A 13468-nucleotide genomic window follows, 5' to 3' on the forward strand; every position below is an offset into this window, starting at 1 on the left:
CAATTTTTTTCAACTTGAGGATGATGTGACCCCACAGTTTCGAGGTAAAAAACTGTTCAATCTCTTTTGTTATGTTCGTATACATACTACTTATCGCATCGTACCGCACCCAAACGAATATATAATATATATTATTATGGTATACATATCCGAAGCACGTGTCTCGCTTGTCGATCCGACCCACTCGCGCAACTCGAAACGTATGAGGCCGAACCATAGCTTGATTATTATACATTATATTAGTTGATTAATTTTATTTTAATTATTAGTTGATTATAAGTGTTTAAAAAAACATATGTATGTCATTTATGAACGATAGACTTGGAATTAACCCAACTCCTCATGAATTCTTGGCAGCCCACTGCCCCCTTTTCTCTTTTCTTGGTGGCTTCTGCCCATTACTCCAAACCGCCCCCAACCTTATCCCCCATCAAAAACGTAAGTTTTGCATGATATCCACAACTCCTCAAATCTAAAAACCCTAACTTACGCATATTATATCTGCTCTACATTCCTTTCGCTACTGTTGATGTGAGAATCAAGCTTTGGAATCCCTCAAGTAATTCGGCTCGGGCCCTTAACCATTCACATCGCACATACAACTCGGTAATGGTTATATCTGTTTTTTTATATTTGGTTTAGTCCCTTGGATCTAGGCTGCGTATTTCTAGACCAGTATGATTTGGATGTTTTATGATGATATTTGTATAATAGGGTTGCTAGAAATCATGTGTTACAATGTTTTTGTCGTTGTGAGCTCGGTTAAGTCACTAGGGTTTTAATTGTGGGATAACTTTTGTGTGTTGCGGTAAATATTAATGATCGTGCATGATTGTGGTATGTCATCTAGGCTGCGTTTTCTGTTTAGATAATAGATCGTGAAGCTTGTTGATTATTTGGTTTGTTAAAAATCATAATTGTTAGCTTTATGGGCGATCATGGGTTCGGGTATGTCTCTCGGGTGTTAGTTATGGGTTGTACCCGGTGTTTAGTGGTAAATTGGTTTCTACATGGTCTTACTTATCATATAAAACTGCTGTGAATTTATGTTTACGTGTCATGGGTCGCTAGTCAATCGTTTGCTTGCGGGATTGGGTAAAGAACACAGTAAGTTGTCAAACAGTTACAGCCGAATTTAATTGGCTGTAACTGGGTCATAACTTAACGAAAATTGGATTTTCTTGATTCTATAACGTGCTATTTCAAAATACGCTTCTAATGGCGCTGGAATCATGATTTTTGGACGTCGTTTGCTATTTTAAAAAATTATTTCGTTTCAGCAATTAAAGCTGCGTTTTTCTGCAGAAAATGCAGCTCATATTTCGTGTCATAACTTGGTATGTGTTTACTGTTTAGATGTGAAAATTTTACTGTAGATGCCCTTTCCTAATTAATTTTGTCGTTGGTTTCATGTCAATCGAATAAACATAGATTTTTAAATAAATAATTCGGCAAACAGGGTCAGATTACAACGAATCTGATCATTGTTTGGCGCAAGATTTGTCACAGAAAATCCGTAAGCAGTTTGGTCACCAAATTTTTACACAATAGTCGATGCTTCGATTGAAACGTCCTATAATTTTTTGGGAATTTTGCTGTACACGAACTATTCCGGATAACACTCTGAAAACTGTCCGAAAATGCACTATATTGCTGAATTTTTTTTGAAGAGTATTTTAAATCTTTCGTGACACGTGTGTTGTCTCTAAGCGATGTCGTGATAGATACATGCATGATAATTAGTATTGTATGATAAAATGTGCTACGTTCTAGATACGTGTAGGATTCGTGTTTTAGCGTGAGCACACACACTAACTCTTAAATGGTAACCATAATAGGACGTGGTTGACCATACCAGCTCAAGTAATTTAATCTGTCGAGCTAAGCTAAGGTGAGTTCACACATTTTACTAAAAGCATGTATTCCCGGTGGTTGGAATAGAACGAACAACACTTTCCCTGGTTTAGGATTGCCTAGTATTCCTGGGATGGAATACGGTTATTTTACTATTTATACTACACGTCTTAAGCGGACTAGACGGAACTCTATCTGAAAGTCCCTACACATTTTATACCGATTAATCGCCGAAGCCTGGCGAACAGGATATTAGTTAGTAGCGCTATTAGGTCTAACAAACCTCACACCGTGCCGTAGAGGACGGGAGTGAACTATTCTGCCTGGGCAACTAGTCAATGATGATAGACATTGACATGGGGCACAAAACATGACTACAGTTAGTTTCGGTATGGCACGGGTTTAGTAGCTTAAAACGATGGGGTAGCTCCCCATGACGTGTTTTATAATACAGAGTAACTTAACAACCTACGTTTTTGGAACAACGCAGATAAACTGTGAACTCGCCAACTTTATGTTGACATACTACTGCATGCTTGCAGATCTACAGGTACAGCTACGGACGGACATTGCAAGCGGATGGAGTGTGTGTGGTTTGGAAAGTGGTACATTTTGTACATCTGTTTAAATTGTGGTTTCTAACCGTGATAAGTTTATTTTACATTTCTGCTGCAAACATAAAGTACATTTTTAAAAACTTTTAAACTAAATCACTAATTGTATCATTTGGAATAATTTACACATTTCGTAAACGGTTCAAAATAATTAATAGCTGGATCCTAGGCAGTCGCACGCCTCGTGGTAATACTCCGTATGTGGAAATTTTGAGGGTGTGACACTTAGTCTCCACTATTTTGTGTTGGTTTTATATTATTATCATTGGGTGTTCATCGAATCGAATATCGAATTTTCTAATTATTCGAATCTAATTATTCGAATACTTTTTATTTTCCCTTGAATTCGAATTTAATTAAAACTTACCCAATTCGATTTGAATTCGTATTCGAATAAAAAATCCAATTCGTATTCGATTAAAATTTCGAATTCGAATAAATTCGATTCGAGTCAGGTTCTTTTAGAAAAAGGTAAAAAACCTATCAAAATGAAACATAAATTTTAAAGGAGTAATAAAGCACAATATCACATTAAAAAGTTCCAAATAAAGTACCATAAGTCTAAATCAAAACGAGAAGTTGGGAATAACGACTCCACATTACAAGTTAATATTTCTAGGTCAGATATCTATTGATAGATTCGTTAATTAGGTTTTAGTTATGGGTCATATACTGAGTTTGATAATAGGTAATTTTAATACATGGAATAAATTTTGAAAATAATTTATAGAATAGTCAGTCAAATATCTATTGATAGATTCGTTAATTAGGTTTTAGTTATGGGTCATGTAGTAAGTTTGGTAATAGGTAATTTTAATACATGGAATAAATTTTGAAAGTAATTTATAGAATAGTCCAATAGTGTAAGGCTCATTGGGGAACACTAAAAAAGTGGGGAACAGTGGGGAACCGACTCAAACGAACTCCGATTGTACTCATTCCAGCGGCGTTGGAACCGGGTCGTCGAACCCTAACTAGGATCTCTTAACCCTAAACCCTAAATCATAACCCATAAACCCTAAATATATTAGGGTTTGGCTTTTAGGGTTTGGCTTTAGGGTTTAGCCTTAGGGTTTAGCTTTAGGGTTTACCTTTAGCGTTTAGCTTTAGGTTTAGCTTTAGGTTTAGCCTTTATGGTTTCTAGTTTAGATTTTACGGTTTAACTTAGGTTTTTTGCCTTATTTTTTTAGCTTTAGGGTTTAGAGTTTAGGAGTTAGGATTTAGGGTTTAGGGGGTAAGAGATCTTAGTTAGGGTTCGACGAGCCGGTTCCAACGCCGCTGGAATGAGTCCAATCGGAGTTCGTTTGAGTCGGTTCCCCGTTGTTCCCCACTTTTTTAGTGTTCTCCAATGAAACTTCCCTAGTCCAATAAAAAAGTTATATATGTATTATATATAAAAATAATAAATAAAAAATCTATAATTTTTATTCAAATTTAGAATCGAATCGAATTTCAAATCATATATTCGTATCCGATTTACTTGACTGGAATTGAATCGAATTCGAATCCGAATTCTTATAATCGAAACGAATTCTTGATGATAATCAAATAGAATATAATCGAATTTCAAATTTTTCGAATTCGAAACGAATTTTGAACAATCTCTTCCCCTCCCTCATCTCTTTCTCTTCCACCGAAACCTGTCTTTCTCTCATCAAACTATATATGATTTGGGCTGTGAGTATGGCGACAAAAGACGGTAGGTTTTATTGTTGCTCTTGAGTTTTTTATGGTTGAATTTTGTTATGTTGGTGATGGAACTAACGCATAATTTGTTGGATTATTCAATTTTGATTGGTTTTTCATGGTGTAAATTTGCTCCTCAAAGTCTGGGGGTTTTAGTTGAAGTTGCTTTAATCTAACAAAGGTCAATCTGCAATTTTACATCTCTGTTTAATGTTACATGAATTGCTACTAATCATATACTTAATCCTGTATGTTTTACAATTTTTATGTTATTTTGCGAACAAAGGACAGTTAGGTTAGGCCTTACCTTACATTTTGGTCTAATTGGTTTCGAATACACGACAATTATGATCCACTTTTATGGGGTTGATTCAAGTGAAGAATGTTTGTTTGTTTGTTTGGGTATAATAATGTCAATTTGGGTGTAATTTGGTCCTATATATTTATTTATAATGAGGTTCTATTCCTGCCACCCATTGATCTTGAATCATTTATATGGTAGGCATTGAATATTTAGCTTTTTATAAAATCAAAGATTGCATTTTTATGTTTGTTATCGGCATGGTCCCTGACAATGGCCACTTAGAAGCTGGTGGTGATATCAGACCATACCGTGGCTAAGGGAAAGTTAAAATTATATGGTTCTCTTCAATATGTACCGAGTTATTCGCAAACTGAATTTGATTTATTGTACCGTGGCTAAGGAAAGTTGTTGTTGAACGAAAGCAATGAAGAATAGAAGATAACTTGGATGACAATAGTTCTATTAATGTTCCACTAATTAATTAAACGAATGAATATGGACACATGTTCCGTTTGTTTACATATTCGTTCAATGTTTTTTCTAACACTAATTTAGAACCAAGTCAATTTACAGTTTTTAGCTTATGCTCATTAGAAATATGAACATAAACAAGCATGAACATGTTCATGTTCATTTTTTTAACGAATAAACATGAACTATAAAATCTGTTAGTTTATGTGTTCGTGCTCGTCCATTTGTTCAGTTTAAATTAACAAGCTCTCATTCGTGCTACTTAAGAATTATTCTGATGTAAACTAGAATCATCATTTGTTTGATACAGAATGACCCTTGACTTACAAGTGGCGGAGGCAGAGGTCGAGTTAGGGACAGAGGCAGAGTAAATGCAGAACGAGGTCCTGGTGTGACTGACCGGAATCGAATCTTCTACATCAAAGCAGGGACCCAACCAACAGCCACTCATATTCCACCAAAGAGTGATAGTGTAGTCGTTCCAAGCACCGGTGGCAGAGACCTCAATCAGAATGCTGGTCTTTGATGAGAGTACACATAAGTATAATATTTTAATACTTTGTTTAAAAAATAAAATTAAATAATTGAAAATGCGTAAGTATTAAAAAATGACTTTTAATCGGATCGGTAGAAATGTTAACCCACGCTCGTGCAAGCGCTTCCAACTCTATTTGAATCCAAGGAATGCTTGGTGCCTTTCACTTGTGTCTGCTTTCCTCCTAGTGTCTGTTTTTCCTTTCTTGCTCTTCGTGGTTTGTGATTGCGTTTCAGGTATAACATCATCGTCTGCGCCCAAAAAAAACTTAAGTGTGCTCGGGTTCTTGTGACGCTTGGATCCGTGGCATTTGGATGGATTGTGATTGCATTTATTTGCATAGAAAGTTGTTGTTGGATTTGAATTTGCCACGGTTTGGTGTTTGACTAAAACCGCCAAACGTCAACATATTCGGATCTATCGGTGTCGTGGCCCGTGGGGTATACGAGTGGCGATTGGGTAGAAGGTTTTCCGGGTGTGTTTGGGAAGGGATGTGCGGAGAATTTTTAAAAATTCTGATGAATTTCTCAAAAAAAAATCAAGGACAAAAAGCAACATTATTCAAAAGCGTCTTCATTTATAATGTTAATAGGGAGAATTGGAGGTTGTGAAAGGGATTAACGGTAGTAGAATGCCATTGGACCATAATTCCTCAGGTTTGTGCTTTCAACTTTTTATTAATAATTCTTATTTGCAGATAATGTTGGCTGGCAATCAGGAACTTAGGGGTATCATCCTGTGTTTATTTCTTCTTGCAATAGTCATTTGTTTGGTTTGGTGGCTGTTTTTAGGGAGATGGTACATTGCTTTCTTTAGACTCTCTATGTGTCTTATGAATCGTTCAACTTAGAAAAAGCTTCTTGTGTGTGATTTTGGTTACCCTACTTGTTTGTCACCAGTTTGCTTATATGACATACCTTTTGCTAGAAAGATAGGGCAAGTATAACTCACGTTATATAGTCCTCGTGTCTTGGAAACTAGAGGGGCGTTAGAAAAGTGAAGTTCTCAGAGCACTCAATAACTTAAATAACATCTATCCATCATTCTCATAATCATCTAGCCTAACGATTCAATGAAATCCCAAACGGGTTGAGCATGAAGTCACCAACTTCTTGTAACTCGTACACTATTACAAATACTTTCTCATTTATGTATTAGGCATTCACTCAGTTCAAAGCAATATATCATATATAGGCTCCAAACTGTTTGCATCTTAATCTTTTTTGTTATAACATGTGTAACAACCCGACTTTTTGAAGTCAAAGTACAAGTCAAAGTCAAAGGAAGAAAAGATTACTAATTCGATCTGTCATTCCTTGCTTAATTATTACTTGTACTCTTTGACTTGTTAATCGATACTTTAATTTATGTTATTTTAGTTGTATTATGTGGAGTAACAATGCAATAAAAGCTATTAAACGCTATCTACTTAACGCTATCGCATCGCAACTTGAATCGCAGTTCTGGTTATTGTTTTACGTGTGTGTACTACTATGTGTTACTTGTGCATGTTTATTGCTAGTACGGTGCCCGCGCGATGCGGCGGGGTGACACTTTGCATTGCGGCACTCGTTTCTGGTAGTTTTTTTTTATTGTGGTAGATATATGTCATAAGTGTTACACATATGTAAAGTTTTGTTTTTTTATAAAAATTAATAATCAAAAGAGAAAAAAATAAAAGGTAAGTTGTTATAATTGTAAAGTATGTTTATTTTATTGGTTAAATTATAAAATATAAATGTATTCTTTAAAGTTCATAACTTTTTTTAAATATCCAGATAGTACTCATCCAATAAACTTTAAGTTTAAAATTTCAGTTTTTATAAATAAAAAATAGTTTTTGACTCGTAAGTACGTTTTAGACCATTAACTTAAATTGTTAATTTTCATTTTTTTACAGATATAGAAAATTTATATTTTTATAAAATTTCAAGAAATGTTTTATAAAAAAATAGGATGTTAAAAGTTTATATCTTTATGAGTTAATTGCCAAAATCGTCCATAAGGTTTGGACACCTTTGCCATTTTCGTCCAAAATGACACTTTTGTACCAAATTGCCCCCAACGTTTGTAACTTTTTGCCATTTTCATCCAAACCACTAACTAAGTTTATTTTTTCTGTTAAGTTGAGGATATTTAGATGAAACTGACAAATATAAAACCACAGGGACGATTTTGGCAATTTACTAAAACCCATTTTAATTTCTTTATTTAATTGTTTTTGTTACATATATAATAAAAAATAATATACATGGAGTTTTTAGAAAAAAAAATTAATAGTTTTGTCACATAATTTTTATAAATTTTCATCCAAATCACTAACTCAGTTTATTTTTTCTGATGTTTTAAGTTTTATAAATTAAGAAAGAAATTAATTTACAGCTTCTTTATATAAATCAATTTTATAAAGAGAAAATTTCATTGGTGTGCAACACATATTAATCGATTACAACTTTTACTATTTATCAGTTGTAGAGATAGAAAAAAAAATTGTAAAACGTTACATATTTTTTAAATTTGTTGAGCACCTAGGAAATATGTTGGTAGAAATAAAATATTTATTTAATTAAGATTATAAGGGTAACTAACTAATACTTATTTTGAGTAGCTTGAGTAAAGAAACTTTTGGTTAATAGCATTATAATTACAATTTGGTGGGTAATTTTAAGTTTTGGTGACGATACGTTGTTTGATAGGGGGGGGGGGGCACTTGCTTCTGTTTTTCCTTAGGAGCGAATTTAAAAGAGTAGAAGATGAATTACAAACTTGTTACATATGATATGTTTTTTTTTTATTTTACCTTTTTCAATAAGGTCACCAGCATTTTATTTTTATAAAATTTAGAGGTTTAAGTAGATTTTATTTCTATAAAACTGATCTATATAAAAAATTAGAAATTAATTTCTGTCTTAGTTTATAAAATATCCTTCGCCTTAATAGAAAAATTAACTTAGTTAGTGGTCAGATGTAAATTTATAAAAATTATGTGACAAAGCTATTAATTTTTTTCATATAAAAATTGCATGTATATTCTTTTTTATTATATATGTAACAAAATTAATTAAATAAAATAAATTTAAAAGAGTTTGAGTAAATTGCCAAAATCGTCCCTGTGGTTTTATATTTGCTAGTTTCATCCAAATATCCTCAACTTAATAGAAAAAATAAACTAAGTTAGTGGTTTGGATGAAAATGACAAAAAGTTACAAACGTTGGGGGCTATTTGGTACAAAAGTGTCATTTTGGACGAAAATGGCAAACTTGCCCAAACCTCAGGGACGATTTTGGCAATTAACTCTATTAACTTTATATCATACTAAGTTCAGATTTTTAGTTCCTAACTAATCTTATCTATATAAGTCTACTTTTAACTTATAATCACTAAACATATGTTACACAATCTACTATGTATCTAGTCAAGTTGGTAAAGAATTCTTTTGAAACTGACTAATATTATATATAACAATATAGTTGAACTTATAGTTCCTAAATTTTTGCAACACAATTTAGTATTTATCTAGTAAAGATTGTAAATTTTTGGAGTATTTTATTTAAATTACTTGTCAAAAAAAATGTTTATAAAAATTATTTTTTTAAATAAACAAAATGTTTTATTTATAAATAAAGTAAAAAATTGTTTTACACATGTAAAGTTTTGTTTTTTAATAAAAACAATAATAATCAAATGACAAAAAATAAAAGATAAGTTATTATAGTTGTAAAGTAAGTTTATTTTGTTGACAAAAAATAAAAGATAAGTTATTATAGTTGTAAAGTAAGTTTATTTTGTTGGTTAAATGATAAAGTTTATAATTTTATTCTTTAAAGTTCATAACTTTTTTTTAAATATCCACATGATACTCATCTAATAAACTTTAAGTTTACAATTTTTGCTTTTATAAAAATAAAAAATAATAGTTGACTCGTAAGTACGTTTTACACCTTTAACTTTAATTGTTAAATTTGGTTTTTGTATATATAAAAATTTATACTTTTAAAAATTTTTAAAAATAATTTTTATAAAAAATAGGATATTATGAGTTTATATCTTTATTAACTTTATATCATAGTAAGTTCAGTTTTTTAGTTTATCTTTAAAGTTTATTACTTTATTATTTTTTAATAAATAAATACAAATTATTAGATTAATATCTAAGAATAACTGCGATATTTTATAATTTCAGCTTGACTATATCTAACTGCAATATCTATTTATTACAACTTTTGGATATTAATATATAATTACAGTTGATTTGTAAATTTAGGATACTAACTTTATTTTGAACTTTATTAATATGGTCAATAACTACATTATATTAACATCAAAAATAAAGTTCAAATATAAAATAAACTTTATTCATACGTTTAGATCAAACATAACAACTGAAAATGAAAAAAAAAAACATAAAAACACTTGATAGATTTCATATTAGACTGCATGAAATCTGTTCCGCTTCTGAATTGACACTCGAGGTATTTTTAATCGGGTTTTCTGGTTTGTGCTTGAATCAGCAGTACCTTCTAATTCATCTTATTTGTCATTGTCCTTAGAATCGTCTAAATTAATAACCTCACTTCATTTCCATTCAGAGTCTCTTGGATCTCTTCCTTTGAGTCTCAAACTTCTGATCCTTAAAAAGGACAAAAATTGAATACAAAATTTAAAAAAGATTAAATGAATCTTAAAATTACCCCTTCACTAAATTCATGTTGAAGATTAGACTTGTATGGAATAAACATTGCACCATAAGAAATAATATCAACACTTTTTTCACCATCATCCTGCAATAAAACACACATATAATAACATAAAGAACATGTGAATATGAAAGATATACGCAAAAATAATACTTAAAAACTAGCAAAATCAATACCTTAGAAGCTTGTTCGACAACTGGGTTGTTTAAATTGGCATGTTCATCATGCAACTGAATCTGAAAAATCAAATAAGTTAACATTCACATAAAAGTAAATAAAAGAAAACAATTATTCACTGCTGCGATATAATAGAAATGACCTCAGAATTTTCAATCCCGAATGCTTGGTTCGTAACAATTGAATTCAGAACTGGATCCATTTTTTTTTTAACTTTGTTTAGCAATAGATATAAGGGTGTCCTGCTATGTATTTATAGTAGTAACTATAGAAGTAAATTAGGGTTTAATTTTAGATTTGCCACCCCTTTATTTAGGAAGTTTGTTGTGGTTAGTTTTATGTTTTATAAGATATATCCAAGTATAGATATTAGTCAATTTTAATAAAGTAAAATGTGACACATAATATCTTCATTTTATGTTACGGTACTTTTAGTTCTTTTTGTTTTTGTTTTTGTTTGCATAGATGGAGCTCGTCTTTGTAGATTAGGTGCATTAGATCACAAGTATTAATTACTTGTACAATATAGCATTATCGACTTATACCTTTTAATCCGTGCGTCGATGTTGAACAAGACAACTACTGAAACGTCGACAAAAATGTGTAGGTCATCATGCTATCTTTGGATTTTTTTTTTAAACAATATAGTTTATAAGATATGTCAATAATACGTAAAAAGATTATAAGTTTGTTGTGGAGGGGTGAATTGTAACTAATTACCTATAATTTTGTTAAAACCCTAAGGATTTATGTGTAATAAGTTTAGGGGCTAAAAAATAAATAGTGTTTAAAAGACCAAACTACCCTCATTTTAGGGGTCTTTCTATAAATAAAAGAGGGGGGGGGGGGGAGTTCTTATTTTTTGTTATCTTAAAATACCTCTCTCTCATGCATTATAATATATAGTATAGATATAGATATGCTTTGAGGTGATTAATCGTAAACGCAATCGCAACGCAATCTCATCGCGAACTGTCACACCCCGACCACGTAAAACAACAAAACGTGGCGGAAACGTCGGGGAGTGTTGTAACAGAATCATTGTTTTACAACCATGGAATAAATAATTTTGTTTTATTGAATAAATGAACTCATTGTTTTAATACAATCAAATAAGTACAACTGTTATCTTTCAAGTTTTAAAGTTGCTAAGGCACGAGTCCATCCTAAGTGTAGCATATATCATCAATCATCACAGAGTAGTACCTGAAACATGTGTAAAAATAGGTACGTCAGCATAAAAATGCCTGTGAGATACATAGGTTTTATTGTATTTAGGATTCATGACTTATGAGTTTAAAAAAAAGTTTTTAATAAAAGAAGTCATGATCCTTGTAAAAGGTTTTTCTTTTATAAATCATTTGTAAGAAATCAGATGATATAAAATAATAATACATAGGAAATTAAATAAGTAAATAGAATAAGTTCGTATAAAAATATATTGTTTGAAAAACAATATTTTGATAAAAAAGATTCTTAGTATATATAAAAGTATACTTTGGTTTTAAGAAAATCGAATAAGTAATATATTAAAATATATTTCAGTTCCAAAACCGTTAACCCAAGTGTACTAAATAACGCCACGGTATGTAAAGCGATGAAAACACTTATATATAAGAAGTACCAGCGGCGTATCTACCATGTTTTCATCACATTACACCCGTCCCGTTATCTAAACACTAACCAAAAACCAGTCATTAAGTAAATAGTATATTAACCATACTTTAGTTGGTAAAATAAATAAGTTTTCAGTGGTATATCAAAAGTATACTTTGGATTGATAAATAACATATTAAACTATGTTTTGGTTTGAAAATAACATATCAAACTATGCTTTGGATTTTGAGAATAACATATCAAACTATGTTTTGATGATTAACAAAATATATGTTGGTTTTGTACAATATCACATATGAGAGCACATCAAACTATACTTTTGGGAGTATAACTTAATATACAAAAATAATGTGATTTAAGAATCCATTCAGACCTAGTGCATCAAAATACACCTTTGAGACTATAGAAATACCACAAAGGCAATCCTTATTTGGATGGAGCAACAAATTGGTTTCAGACATTCCATGACAACAGGAATGGGGTGTCAAATCCTATAGCGCTATATCATACTACCAACCGCTCTGGTGAACAAAATTAAGTACTATCCCAACAATTAATTTTATAATCTTTGAAAAATCAGTGTTTACAGCATAGATAGTCATTTAGTTTGTCAAAAGATAAGTACTAACATGTATAATCAATTATACTTTGAAATCATGAAAATAACATATAGGTACACATGCTTCACCCCAAAACAGTTGAAAACAGTAAAAGAGGGGACTATGTACTCACTTGAGAGTGCTTAGAAGTCTTGAACAACTACCAAGCAAGCTAGAGGGAGCACGGAATCAAACGACACCTAATATTGATAACTACATAAATAAACCGGACCTAAATCGGGAGATCGGATAGTATGAGGTCTCGTAAATCAAATGAGTGTGGGAACTCATATGATATGGTTTAACAAGGCCTACATACTAAAAGGAAACCTAACCTAAGTGCTTTCGACCCATTATGATCCATTAAGGTAGCTTACGCTACTTTAAAGCGTCGCGCGCGTAATGCACGTTCGAGACGTCTAACTAGCCCTATGATGAGTATTATATGCCAAAACATGTTTAAATATGTTACATAATCAGTTATGTGACAAAAATTTAGGTTACATATGCTTAATTACTAATTATGTATGAAAAGGGCATTTTGGTAATTTACCTAAGGCATAAGAACTACTTATCATACAACTACTTAAACGACGTGACCATAAGGTATAACCTCGGAAGGTTATTCCCTATACAACTATGGTCACTAAACATGTTTGGTCGGATCCTAATGATCGACCAAACGGGTCGTGTTCGAAAGTCTAAGCGGGTGTTTAGTCCGCTTGACTTACAACTCTACACAAGCACTAAACTAAAAAATGACGACCTAAACATGCTAGAACATGTTTAGTTAAGTTAGAAAACAGGTTTTGATATCAAAACAAATGGTTTTGACGTCCTAGAGTAGTTTGGTTACAAAATACGCGAGAAAACGCATTTTGGCCAAAACTACCACTCGTCACTGAGCCTAGAT

The 13468-nt window shown here is 31.7% G+C and overlaps 1 long non-coding RNA gene across 2 annotated transcripts; it reads left to right on the forward strand.

Annotated features, from left to right (window-relative positions):
• The first annotated feature begins 340 nt into the window (after positions 1-340).
• Positions 341-6334, forward strand: LOC110912822. 2 transcript variants are annotated; one of them, XR_004881364.1, is made up of 4 exons: positions 341-606; positions 1839-1891; positions 2397-2459; positions 5240-6334. It is a non-coding gene; the product is annotated as an uncharacterized LOC110912822 (long non-coding RNA). The 2 variants fall into 2 exon arrangements; XR_002578169.2 differs by lacking the exon at positions 1839-1891.
• The last annotated feature ends 7134 nt before the right edge of the window (positions 6335-13468 follow it).

The sequence above is a fragment of the Helianthus annuus genome, chromosome 15 (assembly GCF_002127325.2).
Source record: "Helianthus annuus cultivar XRQ/B chromosome 15, HanXRQr2.0-SUNRISE, whole genome shotgun sequence".
Taxonomy (NCBI): Eukaryota; Viridiplantae; Streptophyta; class Magnoliopsida; order Asterales; family Asteraceae; genus Helianthus; species Helianthus annuus.